At 38.3% G+C, this 24,986-nt stretch overlaps 1 protein-coding gene across 8 annotated transcripts in view; it reads right to left on the bottom strand.

Annotated features, from left to right (window-relative positions):
• Positions 1 to 24,986, bottom strand: part of NUMB (NUMB endocytic adaptor protein) — a 93,378-nt gene that overhangs the window by 45,234 nt on the left and 23,158 nt on the right. For 7 of the 8 annotated variants that reach the window (XM_066552814.1, XM_066552815.1, XM_066552808.1 and 4 more), the window contains exon 2: positions 7,333 to 7,414. The exons of the other annotated variant lie outside the window; for it this stretch is intronic. The gene's annotated coding sequence lies outside the window, so the exon portion shown is untranslated. The remainder of the gene's footprint in view (positions 1 to 7,332; positions 7,415 to 24,986) is intronic. 8 annotated transcript variants of the gene reach the window in all.

Below are 24,986 nucleotides of genomic sequence, written 5' to 3'. Positions count from 1 at the left end.
CTCAGATACAAAACAGGGAGATAAAGAGGCTCTCCACCACAACCAGCAATGTTTCATTCGTTCATGAATGCTCTCAAAAGAAATAAGTTCGACAACTGTTTGCAGGTGATGCAAAATGTTCCAGAGTAGATTAAACTGATTTTAAAAATACAAGATCATCTCACAAGAAGAAATTATTCTGCAATAAAAACAGCAGAGAAAAGCATATGGAAGAAGGGTAAAAAAGCCACTGTAATTATAAATAGCAATGCATATGAATTCAGTCATTATTACTGTCTAGGAAAGGTCTTAACTCATGTTTAGTCCTCCAAAAATTTAATTGTCAAATAAGCAAACAGTAGTAAGAATTATTATGATATTATTATTAAATTCTTTATATTTCAACATTAATTATTATTAAATTACTATGAAAGAATTATTATGAAAGGAGCAGTGCAAAGCAAGCAGGATGCTGCAGCATAAGACCAGACTGCACTCAGCTTCAATACCATATAGTTGTTGTAGTTCATATATCCTCCCTGAAATGAAACTGGAAGGTGCAGGAAAAAGAAGCAAGGATAAGGATGATGGCAAGGACTACTTAATACTTTCAGCTCAAGGACAGATTAGATACATCAAAGGTCACCTCAGAAAACCAATTTTCCTGGGGGGGAAGCTACAACAATTACAATATCATAATGTTAGAAAATAAAAAGGGAATGATAATTTTCCAATTCTTATATTGTAGGAACTGTGAAAAAGCCATAGAATCCCCCAGCAGTCCAGATTTTAATAAAATAGTGCTTCTCTTCATGATACAAAATCAAGCAGCACAATTCCTAGGTCTGGGAAAGTTTAACAACTAAAAATAGAAAGGAACTTTTAAAAACAAATCCCCAAACCACCCAGATTAATTATTTGATCGAAACTTCCTAAAGGTATTGGAACCTATAGTGGCAGTGGTGAAGCCATCCATTTAGGAAATCACCCAGTCCCATCTGACCAGCTGGGAAGTCTTGCTTCACGTCCTAATCTTCTATTCTTGCCAGGATCCAACACTGACTGTATCAGAGAGAATTACTGTGCTGTGACGCCTTTGTTGTGAAGCAGCCCAACTCCCGAGCTGGTGTCCCTTCAGGGCCAGTCCAGCTGGCCACACCTCCGTGTGGCAGCTGTCACAGCACCACGGCAGAGCTGCTCACACCCAACCGCCGCAGCACCACCGACAGCTGCCTCACTACACTGAAAGGATCTCCCTTTCCAAAAAACACACAGAAGCAGGAGTTTTTAGAGCTCAAGACATTTAAATTAAATCAATCTGTATATTCCAGATAGCTCACAAAATTTGAATTACTGTGGTAACAAGCCATGGGTGCACTTAGTCAATCTCAATTACAAAATGAAAATTAGCTTAAGTGCCACGAAGTGTGTCACTCACAGGATGACAGATGACTCCCGGTGACACCGTCACTGCGCTGGGCCCAAGCACTCCAGTCAGTCACTGCCTGGCAGCTGTTACATGGCAGCTCAAGACACTTCAATCGCTCCCATCCTCCACAGCTAAATATAATTAAGGCCCTCTTATCTGTGCATTTTCTTCAGCTTGTTCATGCTAAATCAACCACACTTTTGACTGCAGCCAATGCAAAGAAGGAGGAGCGAGAGTGACAGAAAAGGCATTTTTAATATTAATTTAGAAGTCAAATGAAATTGTGAAGCGTTGCACCAAGCTTTTGTGAAAAAGTGGCGGGTTTTAATAATAAAAATGAGCCCAGAGAAAAGATAGAGTAATTTTTTCTGGCTTACACGATATCAGAAAATCATTTGATCATCCCTCATTAAGCCCAACAACAGAAAAAGTTCACTTTCATGTAAAATATAGGCAGAATGTTTTTAGGAACCCACTCTGGTGTCCAGCACTGCAAGTGTGGTTGACTTCTAAGAACATAAATTTTTCTTTACACGAATCTTATTTATTATAGTAGGAATTAATGTATACATTTGTACACCTATCCAGTGCAAGTTTTGAATTTTTCCGTAACACTTTTCTCATAATAACTCTTTACAAAGCACTACAAGGAACTAACAGAATTTCCAAATCCATTGGCTTTACACAAATGTAAGCAAATCAGAAGCTAGCTTAACAAAGTCAGACACAAGCTGTAAATACTTCTAAGCACACAGAATGCAATGCTTTCTGAACTCCCTACCAGTTAAATACCTTTAAAAATATTTTGCATCCTCTCTAGAGTCTAATACGAGCCACGTGTTTCATCATCCACACAACTCACAAAACATTTAAGGAATCTGTCACCATACTCCCTGTGAGAGGTGTCTAAACAGAGAATTCCAACACAATTCCAGCTTTCTGGTACCATTTTGTATATAGACAACTAGCATTCCTTATGATGACACAGCATGTAAAACCTCACTTCATCCCTAATGCTTCCCATGTCTGCTTACTGCAAAGCCTTGAGATCTAAGCAAACTTCAGTGATTTTAAAAATTATATATAGCAACATAACTGAAAAAATATCTTTTATAGGCATTTACCTTCATAAAATCCTGATGTATGAAATGTTGGGAAAAAAACATTCCCCAAACCCAAGTGTAGTACAATCAGTTACCAGAACAATGTTCATATGACAGCAGCAAGAACTCGTTCACTTGGTGACTTACTGTCCCACCCCCCATCTCAGATTCTCCTATGGTACTTTTCTTAAAAATCCCTCTCTCTTGAAGCTATAACCATGACTCCATGGATATTTAAAAAAAATTTAAAAGGAATCTATGGCCTGAAATAAAGGGGAGATGATAAAGTGATTTGGTCAAGTCCAATATGGGTGATAAAAGGTTTCATGTGGGAACTCAATGTCATTTTCTCTCTGTACCTCACAATATAATGGTTTTTTAGATAATTTCAGTGTTTCTGTTAAAGAACAACCCTACTACCTGGAATTAGTACTCCATTATACAAATTTGCCACAACTCCAGTCAAGGCTGGATTTTTCTTTATTCATGGCAACAGACCGGAAGTTTCTCAAACTGTTGGCAAAACCTTTCATCTTACTAATTTCAATGTTTGCATATTTTGATTTGGGGTAAGAGGTGAGAGGAGGGAAGGGATGAACTCTATGGAATTAATAAAAGGATGCATCGATCAGTCTGCATTCAAGTTTGAGGTTTTATGGAAGAATTCCAAGTAAAGTTTTTCATGTCTGCTCTTATAAAAAGATGTATACTTCCCTCCCCCACTCCTTCTTCCTATCACTTGGCATTTAAAGCCTTTGCTTGTAAGGATAGTAATGCTGGACTTTATGGAGGCTGTAGATAGGAATTCAACTGCTACAAAATTTCACAGGCACTGTTTTCTTAAACACTGATAATAATCTCTCAGACATTTCCTTCCACAGAAGTTACCAGATTTCATGATGGTCATTAAAATTAGTAAGACATTATTTTTGACCAGCAATGAGATTTATGAATCCACAACCACATGCTCAGCGAGAATTATCACATAAAGCTTCAGACATCAATAAATCCCACAGTTCCTCTCCAGATTGTTTTGTTTTTTTTTACTGCCATTAAACTCAGTGAAGAGAAAAGAAAGTTCACTTTAAGTATATGTAACAATGAAAATATATTTCTCTAAATAAGTAACTCGGTATACATCCAAAGAGATGGTTACTCCTTTCACCTAAAATCAAATTAATGATTACAAAATTCCTTCATGATAATGAAGTTTTTTTAATGAAAGCTTTAATTAAGAAATGGAAGCAATATGTTAATTTCTCTAACAATCTAGTCAAAATATTTGGTCTTTCCAAGACCACAACAGGATTTTAATTCCAGCCTGTAAACAATATTTAAACCAGTTCATCTAATATAACACTGGGGGGGGAAGTATATTATGTGAATTTCATGTTGCTACCTGAGACAGACTGCTCCAAACTGGTAAAACTGCTTTACCTACCAAACCAACTGCAAGAACTCACATCAGCATTTTACCTTCTAGTCAAAACTAAGTCTATGGTAATTCAGAAGGTCAAGTCTTAGAATATAATGGACTAGAATATAATAGATTCAGACTTACTGCACCACCTTCCTGGTGATAAAATATAGGGATCTTAATTCAACTTTTTTCTGTTACCTTTCTCTTCCCCATATTAATTTTGCTAGCATGCAGATTTTATCTCTTTCAAGATCAGCACAGAATTTCTGCTACAAAAAACAAACATGCATTAAAAGCCAAGAACAAGCCTTTGCATGTGTGCTTTCTCCACAAGCTACACTCAGATGTCAAAATTATTATTATTATTAATAAGAAAAGGCCAGAAAGCACATTCTAACGCAAACAGTTTAAAATAACCTTCACGTAATAATGAAAAACCTCCACTGAAAATGTCTGTAGAATTTAGAAATTAAGATCAAAAAAAATTGTTCCCATACTCTTAGTGCAGTAAGACACAGAATACTTAGAGAGATGAAGTTAAACCAACCACTTTAAAAGTTAACCAATCATACATTAAAAGACAAAGTTAAGACATGCACCTCAAAATGCCAGTGCTGCCTCTTAGGGTCCCAGTTTACCTATACAAGGAGCTAAGACTATCACCCTCTTCCATAAATACCAAAATCGTATAAATATTCACAAAACTGTCTCACTATTCCTCATTAACAGTTCTCCCACCACCTAACTGATTCTAAACTATTTTTTATTTTTATAAAATAAAAATATTTAATTTAATTAAAATATATGTTTATTTTAGCCCCAATATGGAAATAAATGGTTAATTTAATATTATGAGCATGAAAAGGTGTTTTTATTTCAAAAGCTTCAAATGAAGATATAATTACAAGCAGTATATACTGAATTAAGTCAGGAACATCTCAAGCCATCAGTAAAACATTCTGTTAGCTAGGGCTGATAAGAACTACAGAAATATTGCATATTGCACCCATTAATTCTCTTTTAAAATAAGCTGCCATCTGAGACATGGACAAAAAGACCATGTTCATTATTCAAACATTATTCAGATGTTCATTATTCAAACAAATTGAGCTTTTGACCATCTTGTTACAGTTGTTCAAACCCAGAAAAAAAGTTCAAAATTAACATCACCCCAAACTAGAGAGGTATGTAGTTTTTTTCCTGGTATAGAAATTAACATTCCTCACCCCCATCATGATCTTGAGCAAAGTAGGATACTGCCTATCATATGTGTGATCACAACTCTGTTTCCTTGAGAAGGTGAAATGCATTCCACAGCAGCATGGCAGGTCATGCTCTCCCAGAGGGAGATCAGGCTGCCCACAAGTCAGTACAGGACCACAGGCAGGGCTGCCAGCAACAGTGGCAATTCAGCAGCTCCAGTGATGCCAAACAGCCCTCACGAACACACCAGTCTGACTGGATGACCTCAGCTAGGCTAGAACTGTGAAACCCACAAATGTCTCTCACCTTTCTAAATCAAGTGTTGTTCACAGTAAAACAATGATCTGCTGCAACACACAGAGTTTGGTGGCAGGAAGAGAGAGTCACAGAAAGTGCACTGCCCATAAGTAACACGTGCTGGAAAACCACATTGCTGCAATAGCCTCTTGAATCATACAATACCTGTCATCTTCCTAACTTTAAACTGCTTTGCAAAAGAACAAGAAAAGTCAAACAGGAAATAATGAGGAAAATTTGTCTTCATTCTCAAGTCCATCAGAGCAATCAATGAAGCCTCAAGCTCAGCAAAGACAGAAATATCACCTGATGACCCTGAAATCCTGCACCCAAAGACAGCCTTTCCACATCTGCAGCACATGCACTTCTACAAGTCACTCCTCACAAACCAGACACAGCACAGAGCAAGTGGCAGAAGGTAACCAAGGCATCACTCACATTAATTTTCCCTGAATAATTCATATTCTACCATTGCCATATTCTGCATTACCTGCTGATGGATGTGGACAGTGGCAAGCAACAAATTTCTCTCCTCATATGAGTGAGTTTGACATAAAAGCAGTATGAGCTCTACAGGTGGGGCAAGTAGGAAATTGTGCTGCTGCTACTGCCCAGGCTTACAGATGAAATCATGTCCCTTCTGTTGCCATCTTGGTATGGAGAACACCACTCTGCTTTCATAAAAGACAGCTGCTTCCTGGGGTGGCAACTGAGCTGGGCAGAAGACAGAAGACAGGATGAAGAGGAAGGCAGTCTAAAAATGCCTGCAGTGGAACAGCTGGCACGTGGCATCAAGGCAGGCACAACAGGGACTCAGTGAAAAGGACGCTGAACATTGTGCTGCCAGATTCACACAATCATAAAAGTCACAACTGTGTTATCTTCACCAGCAACTAGTCATAGAGTCCACTGATTTGAACAGCACCTCCATTATTCTGGCAGGTGACTGTAGCACAATTACTCCATTCATGTATCACCATCCTTAACAGTATGCCCTGCCTTCCCTTTCTAAGTTTTCTCTTATACAACAGGCAGCTTATAGGACACTGACAAATATAGATAACACCATTTAGAATGCCATTAAAATTAGGTGGGAGACAACACCACCTTTCTTCACAAGGAATCAATTATACATTCCTTAACTACAATTCCTCTACATATATTAATCTTCACCTTATTTACTTAGTGACTTGGTGACATAGGTACTGAACTGAGGTAGAAAGTGAGCTTATTCCACTCTAGGAAATCACATCTCCTAAGAAGTTCGCATACTGTGCCACTGAGATGAGCTCAGTTGGCTGGAGTGTGGTACCAATAATGCCAAGGCTGTGGGTTCAACTCCTATATGGGCCATTCACCTAAGAGCTGGTCTTGATGATCCTTGTGAGTTCCTTTCAACTCAGAATCTTGGGATAATCCCTTCTTGCTGGCAAGTTCTGGAAGAGTCAATCTTGACCACAGCCCCTGGAGGACCAAGCATCACCTTATGTCACTTTGAGATTACCAAAGGCACACATTTCACTTGGCCAGAAAACATCAGTGCACATGGCAGAACTTAAAGTCCGCTCAAACTGCACCATTCCTCTGGCAGCTTTAGCAATCTTCACACCTGGTTAGCTAATGACAATTGGTGTCTTGCAAAAATACATCAGCAAAACTATAGGAAACCAAAGGCTGTCCACAGCAGAATGGCTAAGGCTCCCTACTCGCATCATCAAGCACTTGCTCGTACTTCCCATTAATTCTCAAAGGTCAGATTTCATTCCAAAGGCTGATTGTCCATCAGGTGCACTGCAATTATCTATGTTACAGCAACAACGTTCTACTCTGCTTATGGTTTGCACTACATCTTCCCAGCTCTAACTCCACCCCATGAGATCATCTACACAACAGCATCTTACCTGCAGCTCTCTGAAGCTGCACGCATCACACCAAACAACCAGCACGACTAAAGGCAATGGTCTCCTTCAGTGGTGTTACTTCCTGGAAAAGGAAAGAATTCTCAGACAAGAACTACAAAACTCATCTCTCTACAAGAGATTTTTTTCAACATTATAGCAGTCTAATCACTGCAGGTAAGAGATGCTGAAAGCTTTTATAGAAAGCCTTGCTACAAGCATAAATACACAGCTTTGCCAGCACTGAGACTTGAAAAGTTGGATTCCTACATCACAAACTTAACCTATAAAGTAGGAGCAGAAACAGCCAAGTAGCTATTGCATATGTTTCTCTGACCACCTTAGTCTCATGACAGTGAAATTGTGCAAGTGTCTATGGGCAATTGAATCACATGCCTCAAAGAGGGCTGTTGCAAGCCACAAACCACTTTTTCTCAAATTTCACACTAACCAGATTTAAGAGTAACACCAAATTGATATTTTTCAGTGGTAAGGCAAAGTTGATGAACTCACAAGTATCACCAAAAAAGATCAATCATCAATGCAGTAACATGTTCTTCAGTTAGTTACACTCAGTATTTTACATAAAGAAGGCTTCTTCAATGAAATCTATCAATTTGCAAATGTAATAGCTATTTTCAAGGGCAGCCTACTAAATGACTCCTTTTTAATTAAGGATAAATTAAGTATTTAATGAATTCAGACTTCTTAATATTGTTCCCTCACTGTCTGTAAGAAAATACTCTACAAAGGAAGGGGCAAAAATCACGTTCTCCTTTTGCACTTCTGTCTATTGTGAAATACACCCTCTGAGGTTGACCACCAGCACTGTTTACACAGGGATTATATAGAAACATCTTTATAAAGTACACAGTGTCTGACTACACAAACCAACAGAACTTCCTCAGCCCTTCCAAGTCTCGAGTCTGAGCAATGACAACACGATTAAGTGACAACAGTTTCCAGGACACTCATATTCACATTGCCTATTGGAAGTTCCTTATCACCAGAAAGGGTTGCAGTCCATGCATCATGGCTGACAGCTACTGTGGGTTTTTCCATGTTCAGTTTCTTTCCTGTACTTGATCCTTCTATTTTCAAGTTTAACTCAAGGCTGAGTCCTTTCTTGGTCCATCAACTTGAATTTTAGAAGTTTCTTAAGATTAAACATTACAGTCATTCTGACTGGAAGTAAACTTATTAGTGGTACAAGATGAAACCTCCAAAACCCTGAAACTACAGCAGAAAGAATGGGATGAAATTCAGTGTGCCCTGGATTCTAAACCCCAAAGCTGACAAGCAATCACAACTACATAAATTTTTATTCCCAATATTTTGAAATATCAAGTTAGTGATCTACACAGGCCTTTTTTATCATCATAGAACTTCTCTCTCCCTGCATTCTTACAAAAAAAAGAAGAAGTAAAGATGAAAGTGACAGAGTAACTTCAGAGTCTGGAACTGAATGTTTTTCATAGCCTCTAACATGAACTTCTAAAATGCAACAGGCTGTTGTAACAAAGCCAAGATAACTGAGGTTATCTTGGATTGTCCTCCAGCCACACCCAGGAATGCAATGCATGCCAAAACTCCACAGTTGGTCACAGACATGGGCGCAGGAGAAATCGCAGTGTGCTCTGAGTCAGTTTCTCACTGCTGGAATCAGGCATTTAGGCGGGCTTGCTATAAATATCCAGTGCTGGAGATACAGGAGGAGATTGGAGCCATATGTGGGAGGCCCAAATACCAATTACACACCGAGCAAAGTTCCAGCAACACAAAATTAAGGAAGAAGAGGAGATTCAGGAAATGGCCTCCTTTAAGGCGTACAGTCTGCATGTTCTGAACTCTCACAGAAACAAAGCAATCAAGAAATAAGGCAGGGAAAGAAATCAGAAGTTTGGGCTACAGAAAAATCCCCCTTGTATATTATCATACACTCCTGTTATTGAATTTATGTTTTCTACATAGAAAAAGTAAAATTTGTGTGAAAAACCAGATTAACTAGTAAGGCAAAAATTCCAAAAGATGTGAGTGACCACGTAAGCTAACTTCACAGAACATACCTAAAGTCTGCCCAAGCTTAAGATCATATTCATAGCTGAACATACATGTGTTCTGCTGCAGTTTTGGCAGTTAAATTGTCTTACTCCCTTTTTCTGTTGTTTGTTTGTTTGATGGGGAGGGGAGGATGTTTTTCTACTAATAACATTTTTACTTTTCAAAATATTCTCTACAGGTGAGTGTCTTTTCTACTAAAGAGGATTTTTAAAATTTTGTTACTGCTACATTCCTCTTCCAGAAGCCACCCTGAACTTACAAAACAATAAATATCTGAATAGAAGTTTTAAAATTGTCTTACATTTCATAAGAATGAAGACACCTACAGCAGACTTGTAAATTTTTTTCCTAAAGGGGTAGAGGGGTTTGGGTGGTGCAGAATAGGATTACTTGACATACCTATTTCCCTGATACTGGAAAGAAGGCTAGAAAGCATTTCTCAAATATTTGATAGTCTTGAGATTCACAGTAGGAGACTGTATTTCCTGCTGGATAATAGTATTATGTTACACATAAAAACGACTATGTCTGTAAAATTAAACAGCTACAACACGTGAAGCTCTCAGCAGAGCTGTTCTGTTTGAAGGAAGACTCCACAAGGGCCCAAGGGACTTGCAACACACCAGCAAGAGGGATGACTGAACACCTCTGTAAAATCTAAGTATCCCAGGTTGATGACCATTGTGTGAAGTTAATCCATGCTCACTTTGGTACAAAATCAGAACCTAGACCTCTGACTGATTCTCCTTTATAAAATTATTTAAGAAAAAAACCAATGTGCTTTTTGTAGATATAGTTACCAGAGACTATGGGAGCAAGCAATGTGTGTCAGTATTACTGACTAAGCATCATGTCCTAGGTCTGAGAAGTAAAAAAATTAAGGAAATAACTAAAACATTAATAAAAAGGCATCGCTGGCATAGCTATTGCTATGTGACATCTTATCTAGCCTTTATAGCGACTAATTATTGACTGGCATCACAGAAAAAATAGATTTTGAGTAGAAGTCTGAATATTAATAACATCAGCTTAATGAATATGATGTATCCAAGCAAGACTCAAGTCTTCAAACTACAGAAACATTTAAATTTATCTACTAAAAACACTGTAAGAACACACGTCGTTTATTTACACTATATTACATTTCAAAGGTTCAAACTTTCAACATATCAGTAACTAGTAACATTATCTGAATCTATTTTAAGTGGTTAAAGATTCTCCCTATGCAAACAATTAGAGGGACTTTTTAAAGATCTCACTGAAGTTAAAGGTCTAGGTTGAGATGAGTTCCGAGAACATGAATAGCACTTCTACACGATGTTCTCAGTTATATTAAGATACACATTTTAAAAAGGAATAAATGTCCTGAGGATGTCCCACAATTTATTGATAATATTTCATAGAATCTTTCAAATTCTAAAGCTCACAAAATCTTAAGACAAAAAGATGTGGTATTCAGTTTTTAAGAAATGATGGAGAAAGCTTAGTTCAGGGAATAAACAGATTACACAACCAATCAAAGAAAGGAGAACTGACAGAGTACACTGTTGATTTCAAACAAGTGCTAACAAATAGCTCCTTCAATAATTTGAATCCAGTCCACCCAGGATTTGAGAACTACAAGACATTCACTTTTACCTATAGTATTAAGTCATTGGTTTCCATAGCACTTTACTTACCATTTGGGAAAAAGTCTGTTGTTGTAAGGACTCCACAGATTACTACCCATACAGACTTGGTCATTTACACTACAGACAAATACACATGATACAGCTCCCCAAAATTCAGAGCATGAAAAGGTAAAGTTCTGCAAGAGAAGGAGGTAAGGCAAGAATGTAGCTGTGACACAGGATTCGCTGGACAGGCTGCCCTGAGACACTCCCTGCAAATTCTCTTCACCACCCACGCCCCCTCACATTAGGCAACCAGATATGACATGCAGCAGGAAGGGCCTGGACAGCCTTCGTTGTGGGTCAGGTACACTGGAACACTTTGGGAAACCTAAACCAACTGCAAATGGCCTCAAAGGCTACAGCCAGGGTATCTAACTCAATCTGGGAAACACTGCAGCATACAACAAACCAAAGCCACCTTCAGCTGCCTTATTTTGCACTGGTAGAACTGATGCAGGTTCTGGTAGTGCCTGCATCAGTTCTGACACTCCAAAGCAAACATTTTCTAACAAGCTACTACAGTCCTAATACCTTAGGACAACTCAATCAGAAGCAATAGCTATATCAGAAGCAATAGCTATATCAGAAGCAATAGCTATATCCTGCTATAGAAGCTAGCATAGCTTACTGTGACTGTCACTTATTACATTCCACCAGCGCAGCAACTGACACAACCACATAAAATTAAAAATATAATCTACCAAATATTTTTTTTTTAATCTCTGCAGTTAATGTGGTCATGAAGTCCATCCTTCTGTGATAGAGGATGAAAACCAGTGAGTTTTAGGAGCAACAACAGTCCTCCACTTGGGTACAACAACTTCAGTGAAACCTTCAGCATCACCCTGCCTTTTCTGCAAAGCCTGAGCAATTGCATCATTGGGCCACTGGAGATGCCTCATTTCCTCTGCGTCTTCAAGGCTTACGCAAGGTTTTACCAGCTCCAGCTGTGCTCACTGATAACATAAGCAAGCTTGTAAAAAACATCTGAGAAGGAGCAGGGTAAGGTCCAGAGTGAAACATATGGGTATGTACAGCGTATAGTATGTTCAGTTCCATAAACTGAATTTAGTGTTATTCCTGAATCCTGCTTTCACTCATTCAAGTTTGTCTTTGTGACTGGCAGAGCTACTTTACTCTTCAGTGCACACCTATAAAAATAACTGTGCAGACAGGATCCTAAGGTGTACTAATAAGACAGTTACAAGCCTAGACAGCAGGAAGTTTCAGCCTATTCCAAAGGAGCTTAATACTTAATGGAAGCATAGAGGCCTACAATTACACAGCTAAGTCCCAATATATGTTTTTTACAAAATTAGAGCTGGAAAAATTCACCTGTCCTGAGAAGGAAAGAAGCCAAACGACAGAAGAGAGATAGAGGCAGCCAGGAAGACACTTCCAGAATTTCTCCCTTCAGCCTTGAATTACAGAAGTCACTGGTGGCTTTTACACCTCTTGAACTCCCACAATATATTCAGTCAACATGGTTTACCTCGTCATTAAAGACTAGAGCAAATATCCAGAATAAGTATCTCTGGAAAGGGAGTCTACGAATACTCAGAGATACTTTTTTTTAATAAATGTCAGAAAATATAACACACACCCCCCAGTTTGGTTATACATACCATGGTTATTTGGTAGTTGTATATGTTAGCTTCTGCCATTTTTGTCTGTTTTTCTTAAACAAACTTATTTCTATGATGCCAAGTACAAACTAATGCATGTACATGGGACTAAAAGCAGACAACCATCACTCCCACTCAGAAAGTAAAAGGGAACTGGATTAACCTGAAAAGATGCAGTCTGAATCCCAACCTGAAATATACTGCAAAATTTACATAGATGGCAATTGTGATGGCCAAGGGCAGGGAGGGAGAGAAGTACTAAGTATTTTTTCATTTGAGAATCCAAAATTCTTGCAGTTACAGAATTTTAGTCAACTGTTAGGCAACACTGCCTGACCACTTCCCAAAACTTGGGGCAGCAAACATAGTGACTTCAAGATGACACAGAACCCACATACAGCCACTAATTCTATAACTAAACACTAAAACAAGATGCTATTATGAACACAATGTCTCTGGCAATGTACCACATTCAGATAGACACTGAAATACCTTCTGGATAATTGAACTCGATCTAATCAGGAGTTGGTATTTCCTGGCCAATGATGACTAACTCTTCTAAACCATCATTAAGTATCAGGAAATACCCACCCGCAACATCAATCACTATCTAAACATACACCAAAGTATCATGTTTTGAACATCTTCACTCACAGATAAATATCATACAGGCAAAAGTGAGGGGAAGAAAGACCCTTTCCACCAGTCTTCAAGTAACCAAAATACAAAATCAAGTCCTAATTTTAATAACAAAATGTGAGTTGGGGCCAGATCTCCAGATCACTTGTACAGTTTCACAAGATAACACTGGGCTCTTCCACAGTTAATCTCACTCCCTTCATTCATACATTAAAATGCTACCAGAATTAAACTGATCCAAACCACAACTATGGGATGGTGGGTTAGAGAAGAGCTTGCACAAGTACTGTGAGTAGTTTGTACAGTGAGGACACTGGTCTTGCACACCTCTGCTGTGCCCTTCCCTCTCAGCTTCCACGTGCACTGTCCTGCTGCATCGACCAATTCCAGTCCTCAGCAACCCATGAAAAGAAACAGACCAAGGAGCCTCGGTGCAAACTCCAGCCTAAAGAAGCCATCCCTTTCCATCTCCATTTTCTGTTCCATTAAAAACAGGAGAGGAAAGAAAGCGCTTCTTAGCTAAAAACAAAGAAAGAAAAAGAACCCATGGTAAGTGAAAGACAACATCACATTTATAATCAGGAAGGCTCAGGAGTAGACAATTGTCCTCTTTATTTCTGTAGAAACCAAAATTAAAGGCTCTCAGTAGGAAAGTCACAGCTCTAATCCCCCCTTCCCCATCTCCTTGAAGGCACTAATAGAAAGTTTTCATCACAGCAGTCAACACGTCACGATGTTGTGAATACTAAATCTAACCCAGTAAGACTGCCATGATTTCCTCTCCTATCCTTTTTCCATCTTTTTCCCCCTTTAAAGGCAAAAGATTTGCTTTACAACTGCTATAAGTGCACCAAAACTATTTCTAATTTACTTAGAATTACAAAATAATTTCATCCCTGATGAAATTGCTAGTTGATATTAATTATGCTACCCTTCTTCTGTTAGAGTTCTACATACTTACCTTAAGCTGGCAGGTGGTTCTCTGCAAGTCAAACAGTTCCTAATTAAATCCTAAAATCCTATCAAATATCAATACTTAAAACCACTACCTTCAAGCAAATCTACAGTTTTTGTATCAAGAATGATTTTGTTTCAACAATCATTCTGGTGAGTAGAATCTACTGCTCGAATAAAGCAGCTTTTTTTTCTCTGAACATGAAAAATCAAACCTCTTATGAAAACTGATATTCATTCCCAACCTTCCTCCCAGAAGAGCTAACCACTTATCAAACCACTACAGTAGATCTTCTGGCAGGTCTTTGAGCTGTAATCAGAGATCAGACTTACATTCAGATCTCTGGGGGAAAAAACCACCACCACCACAACACAGAGCACACACCCATACAGAGTCCCCTTCATAATTTAATTTACCAAGATGGCTCCTTTGCACTCATCTGAAAGCATGTTATGTGTCAATGGTAAAATGGAATTCAGCTTTTTTGGAGAATACTTTTTTGGACCAACAGCCCCATAAGCAGAGTGCTATACCTGGGAAAACACATTAAACTTCTGGTTCAGAATTCAGTTTGCAGGCAAGTGAGCAAATATCAGCATTAGCTGGCACAATACCTCTTGCACTCCTAGCGTCAGTAGTTTTCAAAATGTTACATCTGTGCCACTGAAATTAAACTAGTGACATTGTTCTCAAACTGGGAAGCTTACATAATGAGGAGCAATAGCACAAGTAATCCAGAAGCAGCACTCACTTAGCACTAACTCACAGCACTGTAAAGACAGAAATGAGTTGCAACACTGAAAAAAGTTCACAAGAAAACTTTCAGCAGCAAACTGCTTTAAAAATTTTTAAATTTTTTTTTTTAATTTTTTTTAAATTTCCCACCAATCCAGCCCTCTAATTCTACTATATAAAGGTGTCTAAAGTCAGTCTACATCAATGTGAAGCACGTAAATTAAGAGTCATGATTTGGGGGAAAAAAATAAACAGAAAAACAAACTGAAATGCTACCAAAAAACTCCCTCAGCATTTATCTTGCTATTTAAAACAGCTGTGTCACATGGAGTAAAACAGCCTACTAAACTATATCTACAAAGCAAGGGCAGAGTTTTAAACTAATCAGTACAAAGGTCCTCAAGAAACTGAGTTTTCACAAATCACAGCTTTGCACACAGTTCAGTTTATAATGTGGACTTTGTAAAAGATTTGAGACTTTCCCAGTGACGTGCTTCTGAGTACACAACAATATGAGGAAGTGCTGTAGCTAATACCCCTCTTCTTGCAGACAGTCACATATCAAAGGTGCATCATTGTTTAAAATGGCTCCAGCTCCAAAGGGTGAAGATCTACTCCCTGTCCTGTCTTGACCTTAAGGGAGGGACACACTGTCCACCAAAACATCCTGTCAGGAAAGCAGTAAGAAGTGTGCAAATTTGGAGATTAGGACAATAAATACACTTTTGCTGGTTACTTATTTTGGCTTTCAAAAAACTTCTTGTCGAAGAATACAGAGGCTTTTCTAACCAAGTTTTGTCCGCACCAGAAATCCTGAAGAACATGTCCACTTGGCAGCTGCAGAGAATAGGAATGATGTATTTGTGAAGCTCTCTGTATGATAGTCTGGTGTGAAAGTTTTCATTGTTACATCCATTCTCTTTTGAAGTTACATGTTTCCTGAAATTGGTTTAGCAGAACAAAACTGCTATTAATTATTTGTTATTTCTTCCAATATAGATATTTGGAATTTATCTGAACATAGTCCAAGTATGTTCACTAAGTAAAGTACATGCACCTATTTAGGAAAAAAGAAGGGATGTTTACTGCTTTGGGGTTTTTTTCTGTTTCCTTTTTTAGGACTGCATTACCAAACCTGTGAGGAGATGCCCATGACATGAGGAACAAGTATTTTAATCAGGTTCTTTTTAAATATTTCTTAGGACTAGCACCAAGTTCTTACAGAACAAGCTGTTTAGGTCAATAATAAACTGCAGGGCTCCTAAATAAATTGGTAATATTGTACCTATTTCTCTCTTAAGTAAAATTACTGCTTTTTACTGGTCAAAAGGTCTTATTTTCTCAAGCACAAAATTAACAAAAAAAAAAAAAAAACTGGCCCAGATTACTCAAATGACTACTTTAAATGTGGTTTTATTGTGTTTTTATTATCATATCTTTATATTTATATTTACCTTTATATTTAGCTATCTGTTCTCCCAAGATGAACAGTGATCTCCGCATTTTCTTAAAGTTTATGCATTAAGCAAATAAGCAACATTATTTCAACCTTTTTATAGTAAAATGTCTACTGAAAGCCATACAAAAGCTTAATTCAGGTTAGTGTTATAAACTCTAACAATGTTTACTGGAGTGAAACAGTTGAACAAGCCTGCTCTCATATTTAGTTCAATCGCTAAGTGTCAGCAATTAGTTTGCATCTCTAGATACTTGCACTTGAAACTGAGATTTGGAGGAACATAAGCCTGGCAGACGAGATCTCAAACACTTAGTATTTTTTCAGCTCAAGCTTTTCATACCTTAGATAAAATGCATTATCTCATTTTTTAACATCAGGTTAACAGCTAAGAATTTTTTTGAGAGAGAATGTAATTTTATCAAATAGCAAAGAGAATTCTGCAAGCAACACACAGCAAAACACAAAGCCAAGTCACAGAACCAAATGTGAGCTTTCATATATTAAAACCTAAAACCAAACACTGAAGCTCACTTTCATACTGTGCTTTTTAAAACAGTGACAAAGCAAATCATACAGTCCAGACCAAATAAACCAGATGTTACAATTTCGAGGCTCTAGTCGCATTCTGTCCATTGTACACACACCATTTTCTATAAAGTAAACTAAGATTGAGATCTCCATTTCTCAGGAACTAGAGGTACTGCTAAATTGACAAATGCCATTTCAAATAATAAAGAAATATGTTAGTACATGGAAAAGATTCATAAACATAATTTTTTAGAAAGGTTCACTACATTATGAGCTGCTACTTGGGCTTTGTCCAAACTCACAGGCAAACTATATCCCTTCTTCAATGAGTTGTTACAGAATTGTTTTGTCTTCACTGTATTTTTACTGTTCAGCTTCAATTGCACTGAGCAACCTTTAAGAGCAAAAGTTAGTTTTTGAAGTCCATGTTCAGACTGAGCAAAGTCTATCAAAAGATTTCCATGAAGTCCTGGATTGCTTACCTAGCTGTAATGGTGTGGTTCTCATATTACACTGTGCCATAATTACCTCTATTTAAAATGAGAAAACAACTCTGTTTAAACACTTACTGTCACAGATCTTCAACAAACTACACTGCAGTCATGCTACTGTACACATCAGGGATATGACTACCATCTCTTTTAGAAAGAAAATCAACTCCATTTCATTCCTGCTTGAATCTAGACATCTGGAATCAGTATATACATGAGGAAGAACCACACAGCTGCAACTGTATAAATATTTTTCTTACCAATTCCCTGCCAAGAGCATCTCAAAATTATAAGATCAATTTCACAGACAAGAAATAAAACTAAGGTCACACAGGCAGAAAAGCTTTTAGAATTTGGGTACTCATATTTGGCGTGAGAGGTATTCCAGGGCTAACACACAGTCTCATCTTGGATCACATTTTCGAGATTTTGTTTCCTGTGAACTTCTGGGGCAGAGCTGGTGCCTCCCTAAACTGGCATAATGAGTATAACTGATTATATCATAAGAATTTCTGGCATCCACTTCAAATAACAATCCAGCAGACAATACACATTCCAGTTTGCGTTATTAGGATTAAACAGGAACCCCTTTCTATTGATATATTCCTTCCAACAAGGGTTATCTAAGCAATTGCCAAACTTATTGCAGTTGATTACAGTATGATGATGCATAGACACTTAGGTATATTTGTTAGCTGAAAATACTGCAGCAAATGTAAGTCTTCAGAGGTTTGATTTATAAATAAGCTTGAGAATGCCCTTTTGATCTAACACAGTACCTTGGAACCCATAAAGTATCTGGAACATTATTTCTAGATTCAGAACACTAGGAGAGATCATTTTTTTTGTTCACCTCCAGTCAAACAGTCTGCATTCTGCCTCCACATATAAACTCGTGATACCTGTGCAACTTCTTTACAGAAATTAATACATATGGTCACCAATCACTGATGCACCAAAAAATCCATTCTTTCCTTGGACACATCTGCTAACCCAACATAAGTAAAAAGTTAACGACGGAAGCCCGCAAAAGTGTTGTGTGTATAGCTGAACACCTACATCAAGTATCAGTGGCACCAATTCTTTGGCACTTATTCTTTGCATAATCACATTAATCAAAGTTTGGGTCTTGGTTTGGTTTTGTACTGTGGCTAAACAACTTCAAAAAGTATTGCCATTGCAGAGTCTGCACATATTTTAGAAACTTGCAATGGTTTTTCCACTCATATACCACCATTCATGAAGGAACAAAGCTATGGAAGGATGTCACAGTATCAGACCACAATAAAGACACACTGGAGCAGACCAGCTCAAACCTTAGGCAACAGAAATTGATACACTGGGCTGTTTAGCAGGGAAGAGCATAATTCGTAGCATGTAATGATTCCAAGTTCTCCTCCTGAAGTTTGCGAACTATTACATTTCTAAGATCACACTCAGCACTGATCCTACAAATCTGCTGCTTTTTGCTCCTTTCAAACAACTATAGTCACATTAGAGTTTCACTTTTTAAGGTTTATGAAAACCTTCCAGAATTTATATACTACTGCTTACTTGCAAGTTTGGCCATGACAATCAATACGGGTCATCTTCGTCAAGTCCTTCTCGTGGATTCCAACTTCTCGTATCAAATGCTTTATAAAGCATCACACAAGATGCTTAACACCAACACTTCTACTAAAGCTATTCTGGTCACCGGTAAACACAGACAACTCAAGAATCTGTTCCTAATCTTCATCCTCAAAGGTTTTGCCCATCATCACCCACTTCTTTGCAACTGCTTACTACAGCTAATGTATTTCAAAAGATGAGAACTGTGAACAAAACCTTGAAAGAGAGGTGCTCCAGGAAACAGTAATGTGAAGTGACAAAATTCGTTTTGAAGACTTAAGGACAGCTGGACAAGATGTTGCACTTTCACAAAGAAATAACTTACAAATCACATGCAACTTGTGGCAGCAGAGATGACTACATGTACAGACTGTGGGTTCAGCAACACAGGGCTAAACAGCAAGAACCCTGCAAATTTTCAAGGAGCAAACTGCTATGATTAAAACCACTTTCACATTCCTCACCTCACTGAACTCTGACATAAAGTAGCATTTAAATAATCATCCAGAGCTGTGAAATCACCTCGTCAACACTTCAACTATCCTTAAAAGAAAAGTTCTAGTTTTGTTATCACAGTCTTCTCTAGGACTTTGATAGTTCTCTCCAACAGTTTTTGCATATTTCAGTCTAATCACCACACATAAATGGCAGTATGCTGCTCACAGTGGAGTACCAGCAGTCTGCCAGCACCTGGCAATTGTGTGAGCAGTGAAGCACAGGGATGATGATGCTGGAATGCAGACACCCTTCCAGCAGATTTGCTTGCTGAACCTTTTTAAATGTAAGATTCCTGTCAGCCCATGTCTTTAGCCTGTCAAGGTCCCTCTGAACAGCAGCAAAGGTGTCTGTTTTGTCATCCACTCCTCCCAATTTTGCATCATCTGTGAATTTGCTGAGGGTGCACGGCATCCTATCACTCAGGTGTTAATGAAAACAAACAGCCCAGGCCCTACTATCAACCCACAGGGTACACCACTGCTAATTGGCCGGCAGCTGGACTTTGTGGCACCATTGACACCCCTTGAGCCCAGCACTTCAGCCAATTTGCAATCCCTTTCCCTGTCTATTTAGCTAGACCAGATGGTGAGGGTGTTAAGGGAGACAATGACAAAAGTACCGTTAAAGTTAAACAGTACAAACTTCTCTTTTCTCCTCCACCAACCCAGTAATTTTGTCAAGGAAGGCTGCCGGATTGGTCAAGTACGATTTCCGCTACCTAAAGCTACAATAACTATTGCTAATCATTTTGTGTCCTTCTTATGTTTGGAAATGGCTTCACAGGAGAATTTTCTCCATCATCTTCCCGGGGTCTAGGTGAGGCTGAGCAGTCTGCAAATACCCAGACCCTCCTGCCTTTCTTGGAGGCAAAAGCAACACTTGCATTCTTCCAGTCCTCAAGAAGAGTCTTCTATTTTCTCAATCTTTCAAAAACAATTCAGAGTGGTTTTGCTCTGATATCAGCTCTCTGACAACTCATAGGTGCATTCTATCAGTTCCCATGTACTCTCTTGTGGCAAACTTTTAAAAATGTTCCCTTACTTGGTCCTTCTCTACTGAGGCTAAATCTTCATTGCTCATTGCTCCAGACTTTCCCATTAGTCTCTAAGGCCTGGGACTCCAGATGACAAATCCTATCAATAAAGGTAAAAAAGACATCTAGTACCTCAGCTTTTCCCATGTTTTCCTTCATCTCCCTCTGGCTGGTGATGTACTTGCAGAAGTCTTTCCTGTTGCCCTTCGTGTCCCTGAACACCTACCTGAAAACTGAGGTCCAAAGCCAATCTCAGTCACACCTCTTCCATTCCTCATGCACACAGAAGCAGTGAAGTTTAGATTCAAAAAAGGGTATAGTAAGGGAAAAGGCACTTCTTGAAAAGCTTCATACTGGGCATATTCTAACTTAACCATTGTAATACAGTACACACAAAACAAAGAAACCAAATTGCCTCTCTACTCTGTTTAGCCTTATGACACAAGTATCATGCTAATGATGGCTAAACTTGCTCCTGCAGTCAGAAACATGCACTGGAATGAGCATGATTAGGCAGGGACACAGCTGTCTTCTCAACAGTAGCACAACCTCTCTGTTTATAACTGTGATGAAAGTGAATTGTTACTTTCAGGAAATCTAAATGATGCATCCTGGTGGTTATATATTCTGTATTTTACATTATACAGCTCTTTCATCTTATGTATTAACTCATACCTTACGGCCTGCCCTGCACTTCTAGGGCAAGGCAACATCATACACGTGTCAAGAGGCAAAATGTTATAACCAACAATTTACACAACTCACTAGGTCTGGACAGTATGCATTAAAGATCTCTGACTCTACTTGGTAAATGACTGAACTACCCACAAGCATATACCAAAGCCAGCTTTATGTCACAGGATAGCGGATGCCGCTCTCACATGCAAAGGGTCATAAAAGCAGTTCTGTGAATTGGAATCATACTTTAGAGCAATAGGCTGGTTTAAACAAAGTGTCCAAAATAAACAGCAGCAGTAAAAGCTGTAGAGAAGCAGAGACTATTAACAGCCTGACATGTGTCAAGACAAAAATGACATCTTTACACTTATAAAAAGCAATGTATTCCCAAACTTCAGTGTGTTTTAAAATAATAAATCATTTCAAACCTAAGGCTAGGTTAGCAACTAAGAGGGATAAACATAATCCAATTTTGCAGAAGTCCAGATATGCTTTAGTACATCCAGCTAGAGGCATTCCAGCCACTCTACCACTGTATAATAGGAGGCAATTCTTAAAGGCACAAGGAATCTGAACATCTGTAGAAAAATCAACAAAGAAAATCTGAGGAATCCAACACTATATCCTTAATCAGTTCCCTCTAAATTGGTGGCTCCCTAACTGATTTAACAGGTTTTTTAAAAAGCCTTTGAACAAAACTTTAATTAAATCTATTCCAAAACAAGTACTCATTTCAGCTCAGTGCTCTAGGTAAAACTCCAGTGCATTTACAAGTATAATCAGTTCAGCACAGTTCTCCCTCTTTCCTCTATAAATACAGCTATTTATGTTTGACCCCAACCCACACTAAAACTCAAATACCCAGCATGCAGCTGTTTCATCTATTTCTTTTTCACAACCTGATCAACAGCAGAATGGCAGATGAAGAAAGGTTGGGCGTGATACCTTCAGAAAACAGTCAGAAAGGGTTTTTTCTGTCCGACTGTGATAGTGAATACAAAGACCTGCCTGAGCAAGTGCTTTTACTACTGGAAATGCATCATACCTGCACAAAAAATACCATTTTCACAGAATCATAGAACAGTTTAGGTTGGAAGAGAGCTTTTAAAGTTCATTTAGTCCAATGCCCCCCTGCAATGAGCAGGGATGTCTTCAACTAGATGAAGTTGTTCAAAGCCCCACTCAACCTTACCTTGAACACTTCCAGGGATGGGGCATCTACCACCTCTCAGGGCAATCTGTTCCAGTGTTTCACCACCCTCTCATTTAAGAAATGTAAAACATTTCTTACATATGTCTAATCTAAATAGACTCCTTCAGCTTGAAGTCATTACTCCTTGTCCTGTTGCAACAGACTTTGCCAAAATGTTTGTCTTTCTAATAGCCCCTTGGAGTACTGAAGCCTGCAATAAGGTCTACCCAGAGCCTTGTCCTGGCTGAACAATTCCAATTCTTTCAGCCTTTCCTTATAGGGGAGGTGCTCCATCCCTCTAATAGTCTCCATGGCCCTTCTCCGGACTCACTCCAAGAGGTCTGTGTCATTCCCATGCTGGGGACTCCAGAGCTGGATGCAGCACTGTCGGTGGGGTCTCAGCAGAGCAGAGGATGTCATCAGCAAATTTTCTGACCTGATCCCTTTAACTACATCATTAATGAAGATATTAAATAGCATAGACACCTGAGGGACACCATTTGTCACCAATGTCCTTTGGGACACTGAGCTGCTGGCTGCATCCAGAGAGTAGTGGTCAATGGCTCAGTGTGCCAGTGGGCATTGGTGAGAGGTGGTTTAACCCATCAGATTTAAAACTCAATGAAACAGGTATCAAAGCAAATGAGTAAAGAAGAAAAACAAGATACAATGAAAATTAGTGTTATTTATTTAAATTTTACTCATTTTCCAGTTACTGCTCTAGTTCTATTAACATCCATCCATTCAAAAAGCAAAATTACATCTCTTCTCAATACATTTATTGAAAATCCAGGTATTAACATGAGACCTGTAACATCTCAAGCATCCCTACAGGCCAGGACACTCAGAGCCCTGTCCATATTGACTCAATTCTGACCAAGCATTTGAAAGCCTGTTTTGAAACAGCACGATGGGTCACGCCACTCAGCACTTCACTCATTTAAAGAGGCATCTGAGCATGGAAAGCAGAGACTGCCTGCATCTCTACAGGTTATTTCTGTACTCACCAAGGAAAAAGTGTGATCAACTGAAAAGAAGTAATTTTATTAAAAGATTTTAATTTTTTTTTGTCCAAAAACTGATGGCATTTACTAATTAACAGATACACAGGTCTGTTACAGTCACAGTATTTAGGTTTTTAGGAAAACATGCAGAACAAAGCTTCAGCAAACAAAAATCTTACTAGTGATCCACAGGTCATACACAGCTCATCGGGAAATTCCACTTTAGAGTGGATGAGACAATGGTCCTTTACTACTTGGACATCTAAAGAAATGGAGTTTACTTTACAAAACTGAGAAACTTCAATTAACTATTATAAATTATAATTTCAATACTATGGACCATTTCATAATATTACTTCCTTTTCATAAAGAGAATTTCTGCTTTTTAATCAGATCTCACCATATTCAATGGCCACTGCTAACAATCTTCAACCAAAAAAATTTTGTTGTACAATATATATCTGTTTATGCTGTGTGAGTCTGGGAGAGAAGAAAAAAAAAGGAAAAAACCCATCAAGTACCTTTAGTATGAGGACTTTTTTTCCTGTTACTGGTTTTTAATTCCAGTATGCTCAAAACTGAACAAAATGGCAATAGTTTCTTATTCTATCGTATAGATACAATTTCCTTTCCTTATATATAAGGAGAGGAAACATCCTTAATAAGGAGTTTCTCTCCAGGGCTATATCTATCATAGGTCAGTCTTCAATATGAAAGCCAGCAACAAGCTCATCAAACCCTTCCTGAGCACTAAGTGACAAGACTAACAGAGAACACTGCTAAGCCAAATTTCTCAAGGAATCTGCTTATGGACATTCAGTTTTCAGAAATATTGATATGACTAGGTCCATGCTACTAAATATTACAATTAAAGTCCCCACCAGGTCCCCTACCTGCATTAAACTGCTACGAAGCATAACAGTGACATCTGTACACATCTGCTGAGAAAACAACCAGCACTTAAATTTCATAAAGGGAAAACCAAAATAAAAGGGTCCAGGTGCTGAATAATGAAATTTTGTGCTAGCTTTTCCAAATTGCTGGTTTCTCAAATTGCTAGTTTCATTATGGTTTCAGAATCTGAAATTTCAAGATCAGTAGAGGCAGAACAGGAAAACTGAAAACAATCCTCCCAAAATGCTAGATCATAAATGAAACAAAGAAACTATGACCCAAATACACGTATTTTATATTATGCTGGTTACCATTGAACGAGAAAAACTGGTTTGCCCACATGGACAAAAGAACGGTATTACTCACCCAATTAATGTTTCCCTAATTCAACTTTACCAAAATGAACATGCTCTTTAGTCTATTCTTGAGGAAAACTCTGTGACAGTACAAAGTGGTCCTGCAGTTTCATTACAAAAATGCAAAGGGCAGAAAATGGCAACAGTGGTATACTGGCAGCGTATACTGAGATGATGTATGAGCTAAAAAGGCCATAATGCCAGCGTACCACTAAGGATTAGGAC

This window comes from Molothrus aeneus, chromosome 6 (genome assembly GCF_037042795.1).
Source record: "Molothrus aeneus isolate 106 chromosome 6, BPBGC_Maene_1.0, whole genome shotgun sequence".
Lineage (NCBI taxonomy): Eukaryota > Metazoa > Chordata > Aves > Passeriformes > Icteridae > Molothrus > Molothrus aeneus.
Note: the sequence above shows the minus strand (reverse complement) of the source record. Positions and strands in the feature narration are given on the sequence as shown.